The sequence below is a fragment of the Thunnus maccoyii genome, chromosome 6, assembly GCF_910596095.1.
Source record: "Thunnus maccoyii chromosome 6, fThuMac1.1, whole genome shotgun sequence".
Taxonomy (NCBI): domain Eukaryota; kingdom Metazoa; phylum Chordata; class Actinopteri; order Scombriformes; family Scombridae; genus Thunnus; species Thunnus maccoyii.
Window position 1 is genome coordinate 28,778,254 of NC_056538.1, and position 8,244 is coordinate 28,786,497.

Here is an 8,244-nt window from a genome sequence, read left to right on the forward strand (position 1 = left end):
TGCACAGCTGTGGGCTGGGAGGAACAGCATTTCGGGTTTTTTTTGGAAATGACAGTAAACTAAATCTTGAAATCTTGAACGTTATTCTAACATTATTCTCATCTTGCACATCAGCAGCAGACAGCACTGCAGCATCCATCTACTGTTCCACTGTGCTGACAGCATTTGTACAACTGTAACCCCAAAGGTATGTCACAGTGTTTGACTGTTTGCTGTTTAGAATAACATGATGACATGAGAATAAAGACCATATTTACCAATCACATAGACTACGTACACACACACACACACACACACCCTCATGCTTATGTCCTTGCATGTAAATCCACACACCTGCTCACACACAGACATACTTAGTCAGGTTGTGACAGGAAGATATGTTACTCTGGTGTGCTTGAGTGGGTGAAAAATAAACCACAGAACAAAAAAAAAACTCTCCTCCGGTGCATCTCTTTGTCTCTTAAGATCTTGGTGAAGCTGTTGATGTGAAGCTGAGACTTTGAAGCATTTTCCTTCCATGGAACAGTAAAGCTGTGCTTTAAATTAAATGTGTAAACACCAGCCAACTGTCTGTTACCTCCAGCTGTGTTTGCTTATTTTGTAGATCACAAAATATATTCGCTGACATATTTTTCTGTGTCTTACAGATAACTTCATGAGAATAAAACCTGGATTTATTCAAGTGGCTCCATGCAGCAGCCCAAAATATAGTTTTAGCCTCATTAATAAATAGGAATTAACATCTGAACATCTGAACTTCAGCAGAGTTCTGACACATGAAACAGGTAGATTTGTCAGTGATATTGTTTGTTAATTTCATGAAAGATAAAATTCAAAAGTTTAGATCCCTGCTTCACATTTCATTTTAAAACATTTCCAGCAAAAATTTCCAACAAAACCGTTGGTTCTGGCTCCTCTTTTGCCGCAAAGCAACGTACTGTCATCTGTCACTGCATTGGCCTATCAGATACATGCAAATGCACATATGAGGTAGAATACCTGCGTGATAACTAATTGTTTACCTTGTAAGATTGATGAAAGGTAAAATGATTTTTGGCATACAATACGGATCACCGTGAGGAGTCAAACTGAACTTCCTCTTTATTATTCCATGTTATTTGTACAGTGTTAACGGGTCTATTTACTCCATGTGGAAACTTATTTAGCTTTGAGCTTTATTTATATAATATTTATGAAGGTATAGGCAATTCTCTGTATCTTGGTTTTGTCACCTTCTGTATGTACTGACACATCTGATATATCATTTCCATTGCCATAAATTAAAGCTTATCACTCACCGGTCATAGTTTAACAGAAAACAAATGGCTACACACAATTTGAAATGAATGAGAAGCAGTTTGGTGGGTCACACTACAGAATTAATGGAGCATAAGTTAGACAGCGCAGTAAAATACGGTGCAGAACCATCAGTGGGCAGTGCAGCATCTTTATACCAGAAAACAGATTAAAAAACATGTTTCTCTCACTGACTGACTCCCTCTGATGATATCAGTGTAAACACACTGTTAGTCGCACCCTTTTCCTGTCAAAACATTCCAACAAGAATTTAATGGTTTCCTCAAGCTGAAAGATGAGAATATCATATGTGTTCAAGTGTTGTCCATACCAGACCAGTACTGTACACTCATGTACATAGTGTATAAGTACACACTGTGTGCAAATATTCACAATGTGATATTTTGTCAGTTATTATACAAGAGTTTACTTTACTGTGCTGTTTTGTACTAACAGGAAATGTCGCAAAGGTTATGCAAACGGATGTTGTTCAAACTTCAGAACAGTGAAGCTTTAGGAAGATTCTTACATGATAAAAATGTTTGAGCTTCACCTTGACAATGTGTATATATATAGTTTTGTCATCATCTAATTTTTGTCAGTGTTAGTCAAAATTAGTAGAGTGCATTCAGCCTTTTCTCATAGAGAACACTGCGACTTGCGATGTTCCCTTATAATGTTGATAATGGATCATCTGTGCTACTGTCCGCCCCTCGTATTGTGCACGCCGCCTCAATGACACAAATGGAGCAGAAACATCATTCATGTTTTTGGTTACAACCTGTGCTTTTCCTGCTTTGACAAGTCAAAAATCCTGCTGTATAAAAAGGCCTATTGTGACATAGTGTACACATGCAGGATGATCTACCTTGGTCACTGAGATGCTTTTGTGTGTTATTGTGTACATTTATATAATGCTAGGTGTCTCTTTGCTTGGACACGTCACATCAGATCATGTTAGATTACTTCAGGTCACACAACACATCACATTACAGTACATTAAGTCATGTCATCTCTCATTACAAGTCTTCACACAGCGTCATTTACTTTTATCAAACCCAAGATTTACACACACAGATTTACACCTATTGGCCAATTATATACAAATGATTGTTCCTCTAATTAATCTGGATAATCATTTTAAATCATTCATATTTCAAATATTCACTTAGAGACACATGTTCTCTGCTCTTAATGAAAAAAACACAACATGCTGTTATTATTCATCCCATTTACATCACTGCAGAGCTCCTATTTTGTCTCCCATGTACAAAAACTCAAATCAACAGGGATTACTCTCTCTCTCTCTCCACAGTCATTGCAAAGCCTTTTATTTGTTTGTTGACATAATTAGTGGCGTTATCGTCTTACTCTGATCACTAGCTCGGGGGGGGGGGGGGGGGGGGGGGGGCTTATGACGCTTGTCAGTGATTTGATTGAATTTGCCAAAGTTTTACGTAATCCCTGACAAAGATATAGCTGTGATCCTACAGCAGGCCTGCTGACATTCTTGAGCGATTTAAGATTTGCATGTCGGCAAAGATTTGTGTGAGATAAACAGGTGTTATTCTGTCATGTACGTACTGTACGGTCTCTGGCTCACAGTTTGTTACACAAATCCCAGCGGCCGGTAATTAAAACATGCATACATTTGTCTTTGAACAGTGTTTCCAATCTAAAAAACTCTGTACTTTACATGTTTTATTGTATTTTTTTTCATAAGTCCATAAGTTGATGTATGTGTATGTTGCTTTTAGCCAAATTAACCAATTAACCAAATTTTTAGAGTACTGGAGCTGAGGTGCTGGTCTGCTGGTCACCCTGGATGAACTCCCAACACTGTTTACTGTGGTTAAAGACACTATCATGCACATTTTGGTTCACCTGTTTTACTGTGTGAGTGTGTTTAGGTTGCTGTGACTGCACTTGGAGCGAGTATAGGACACTTCTGGACTTCTTCTTAGCTTAGCTTGCATTCAGCAGCCTCAGCCCACTCAGGTTTATTAGATTTGTTGATGTTTTTTTCTGAATTCTGGAAGCACATATTTAATGGGAACTTTTTTTTAATGTAAAACATTTAAATCATATTTCCAAGCAGTTTTATAATAAAATTATGTTTTCAGTTCCAGTTTAAATTTCCATTGTTCATTTTTGACAATTAACTGATTTGTTCGTCTTCCTTGTAGCAGTGACTTTCAGTTTCCTTCAATCTAATCATCTCATTAAAAATCACTTACACATTTGGAAATGCATCTCTGTCCTCTCAGTGAACAAGCCTGTTTACTTAAAATAAGATTATTGGTATTTGGTAATCCCTGTTTCCTAATCATACATGTTTCCTGAGGTGCATTTCTCCAGGTGGCGTAGTTGGTCTTTCCTCCTTCCTCCTCTCCTCCATGTTACACTGCTGCACCTGAAGACTCTTCCTACAGATTTTCTTATGACCACTTGAGGGCAGCATAATATTCTGATTGTTGCTTTGGGTCCTTTAGAGCAGCATTTAGACAAATTGTCTTGTCTGACATCACCTTAGAATTAGGAAGGATATTATACTTTGAACAAATAGTGTGTTAATCTCACACTTATCCTTTCAACTGTAGAGTTAGAAGAAGATAAAATATGACTGAGAAGGACTTTTCATGTCTCTCATCAATGTGTCTGATGTTTGCATAAAGTTTATCTTATGGTGTGATGGTTAAACAGTGGTTAAGCAGTTCAGAGAGAGGAGAATGTTGCTCATTTTTGCACATTTTTCCAAATGTTGATGCTTTTTGAACCAGCAGCCTTATGTTCGCCATGCCTGCTAACCAGATTATTTCTTTCACAAAGGCATTGGCTGTGTAAATGAGATGAGAGCGAGGTGGTTTCTTATCTGTGCTTGGCTGGGAGACACACTCCTGGAATGTAAGGGAGGGCTCTTGCTCTTCTCATCTGACTGGAACCTTTATCAGCAGGTACGTTAACTGGTTTCTGCCTCAGCAATGAGCTAATGGGATGAATGTTCCACCAAAAATTCACTCAGACTTAACAAAATCTGACCTGACCAATCCTGTGGTTTAAAGTAAACACACTGTGTATCTTTTTGCTTAGCGACGCTTCCTTAACTTCATAACATTTTGGAAAGGACAAAATGTTAATTTATCACCTCGATGCCATTTAGCTGCTCGGCCTCCTTTGCAGGATTTCTTAATATTGATCAGTGATGTCAAACATTTTTATATTTTATGTACAAATCCTCATTTACATTATTATTCTATTTGTCTTAAAATAAGTCAGAAGACAAATATCAGTTAGTAGAACAAATACCAAAAACACATATTTTTCATCAGTAAGTTGTGCAGAGACAGTGTGATAAATGCAGAGTTTGTATCACTGCAGAGAGTCATTTGTCTTACAGTAAACACTACAGGACTGTTTTAGTTGCAGGGCTGTTCTGTTGTACTGGATGGGTCAGTATTTTATTGTCCTGTAAATGGTGCCAGTGATCCTTGAGAACTGGCACAGAACATGTCCTGCATTTAAGCACATTTTTTTGAGATTTGGTGAGAAATTTAAAGAATCTAAACTACAAAAGTAATCCGTGACTTGAACAGGAGCACAACATATAAAGCAGTGTGTTGAAAGCATGTTTACTTTTGTTAATTTTAATAGTTTTTTATCATACTTTTTTTATTACAATAAAACTTTCTTTCTTTCTTTCTTTCTTTTTTTCTTTGGGTCCCCGTCAGCTACTACCACGGTAGTAGTTACTCCTCCTGTGGTCCACACAATATTTACTTTTTGATAAAACCATAATCAGCTAGTGTTTGCTACCGTGATGTTCAGGTGTGTAGTTCAGGCAGACACAGGCATCGTTTTATAGTCACGTGTCCCACATACCAATCCGATCACATGTCCATGACCTCTCTCTCTCACAAAAGGTGGTCAATAAACATTTTGCGCTCATTCAGTCTGCATTCAATGTTGAGCTGTTTATCCTCGTTGCTACACTACTGCCTGCTGTCAGAAACTTAACTCCCCCCATCACTCTAAAAACTAATGTTCTGGCTCAACAACAAAAAAATAATAATGCAACACTTTGCATCAATCTTTTTGAGTTATGACAATTTCTAATTAAATTATGTTGAACCAACAAACTACACTAAGTTAGGGGAATTAGCTTTTCCTCTACAATCAAAGGTATTTTTAATTATTACTTACTTAGTAATTGAAAGCATAAAGCATAATTACTCATAAAATTAAGTTGTTCCAACTAGTTTTTCCAAGTTCTTTAAAAGGAATTTTTAAGAAATGAATTCATTCAACAACAAAAATGTTAGTCAATTAACCTTTCTTTTTAATTTTTTAATTTTGCGCTGCAGTTGTGCATTTGAATGATATTTAAATCCAAAACAGTAACAACTACAACAACAACAACACATCATGTGTATTGTGCCACAAGTTATAAATAAATAAATTGTCCATATTGCCTCGGGAAATAAAGCAGTAAGTATATTCAAATATACCATCACAGTAAAGTTATAGGCCTTTACGTATTCAAAACCACATTACTAAACGTGTAAATGTTGTTAACTCCAGTTTTAAAATCGTTTTGTAAAACGAAAGCAAAGTTGCAAAAGTGCTTGTGAAATATTAACTTTCAATGGCCACCAATCTTCTCAAGGTCCTGCAGCTTTTTTTTTTTTTTGCACAATATAATAAAGACCTTTTAGATCAATAGCTAACGTGCTTCTTGTAGCAGACAGTCAGCAATTTTAAACAGCATAAAAAACTTAACACAGAATGTTTGCTCATGCACCTCGCGTGCCTCTTCATGTGTTAGCATCTGGTTGTACGTAACATAATTTTGAATGGTTTTTAATAAGTTCCTTAAATGTTGTTTTTCTCATCCATCACGGTTTGTGAAATCAGGGACAGAGTCTGTCGCAAGCTTGCTGAGCATGCTTGTTCCAGAGCGTCACATGAGCATCACCACACCGCAAAAAAAAAACATATCGCTGCAATAAATGGTTAAAACCTTGATGTGAGTGGCTGATGCCACTATGTACAGATGCCAAAGACTTCCTGTGGTTTTGATTTTGTCTTAAATGTCTTGTTTCACTACCCTTATAGATGAGTTATCTGATGATACCTGTTCCTGGCATGCCTTCACACCAAGCAGCATACTGTATCTTGTTCCAGCTGCTGCATACATTCACCTAATGTATAAGTGGTGTTATAGGACCTAAAAACTCCTATAATCATCGATATTATATGCAATCAAGACCAAACTTTGCATAATTCTTCTTCAGCAGAGAATAAGATTTCTACCACTTCCTTTGTTCCCACATTCACTGGAACTATCTGCGGTGTTGGTCATGTTTTTTTACATCCTGCTTTATAAATTATGTAACAGTTGAGTAAATGTCACACATACTAACATGCAAGGCACCGGCATCACAAAACAACTGAGAGCAAAATGTTAAGAACACAAGATGAGAGATGAGAGAGGGATGAAAAAGGGTCTCTTCATGACAAGAAAAATGTGAGTATTTCAGGTATGTGTGTATGTCGATGACAGCGAACGTCAGGGTTTTAACATAAGCTCCTGATAGGGTTTCATACAGATGACTAGCTTGGACAAATATGTTCAGCTTTTCACACTTAAATTTCCTCAAGCAACAAAAATGTCTTATGGTTCAGTAACTTTTATAGGATCATTCTTGTTCAATAAATAACTTTGTGGCTCTGTTGTGGTTTAGATTTGAATTTCTTGCCGTTGCAGGTAAGAAACTTCAGTGAGTTGACGTTCCCACTGAGTGGAAACAGTGGGCCTGTGTTATTTTCGGGGGGAGGGAAGGAGGAGGTGAGGAGGGGAGGGGGTTGCTTTTTGTTTCTGACTTCAGGTGCCAGGCAACCTCTCTGCCCTTCACATTCCCCAGTATCGGTCATGTGACCAGCGTTTAGCCCTTTGGGTTGGACGGAGCCAGCGGAGCATGACCAGAGAGAGACTCACAAAATGCCTTTTTTTCCCTTCCTTTCTTCTTTCTTCTCAGTCAGCCAGGTTTAGGTATTTAATGAGATTCAGTTTCATCATAGCCTCAGGAACTTTACTAGACCGCTATTTGTTTTATAGGTATATTTTTTAACTACATCTAAACTCATGAATGTTGTCAGAACTTTAAGAAGTATGACCTACTTGAATATTTCAAATGAAAAAGTATTTTTGTTTTCTGACCTGCTACCTACTATTTGGAAAAAGAAACGTGTTTCTGGATGGCTGTGAAATACACCAGCGTGAGAATCAATGATTAGCTTAACGACGGCCAAATATGCCTGAAGGTCTTAGACGAGTCACTGGAGCAGCACACAAGAAGTGCTACTGGTCAACACGCTCTGCCGTCATGATTATTCTGTCATGACTTAGTGGAAAGAGTTCAGCTTACTCTCTCTACGCCTTTTCGGTTTGTGTGGAGTTATGTTTTGATTGGTGTCTTTTCTAGCAAATAAAAAAATCGAATGAGTTAAAAGAGACTTGATTGCTTAAGAAGAAACTGTGTTTTTCATTATTTAGGAGAAAAAATGTATTTAAAAGACACACACACACATACACACACCCTTAAAATTAAAACAGAAAATGGTTCATCATTAGACCATCTGCCTTCAGCTGCTGCTAAAAAATCTCTTTGCAACATAAAATCTTTTTGTTAAGACCTTAAAAATCACACATTTGTCTTCAATTGTTCTGCCGAATTTTGCTTGAACATTACACCAAGCCCACAGTTTTTATTTCCTGGAAATAAGTATCTGTTTAAAAACCCTCAAAGGTAAATTTCCCACATACTGATTACAATTTAAAACAGCTCTAATCTGTAGTTACGATAATCATGACCAGATGTCAAGCAGTTTCTCTTCCGTTGTTAGAGGCGACACTGATATGGGAGATAGAGACAACAGTTGGAGAGCAAC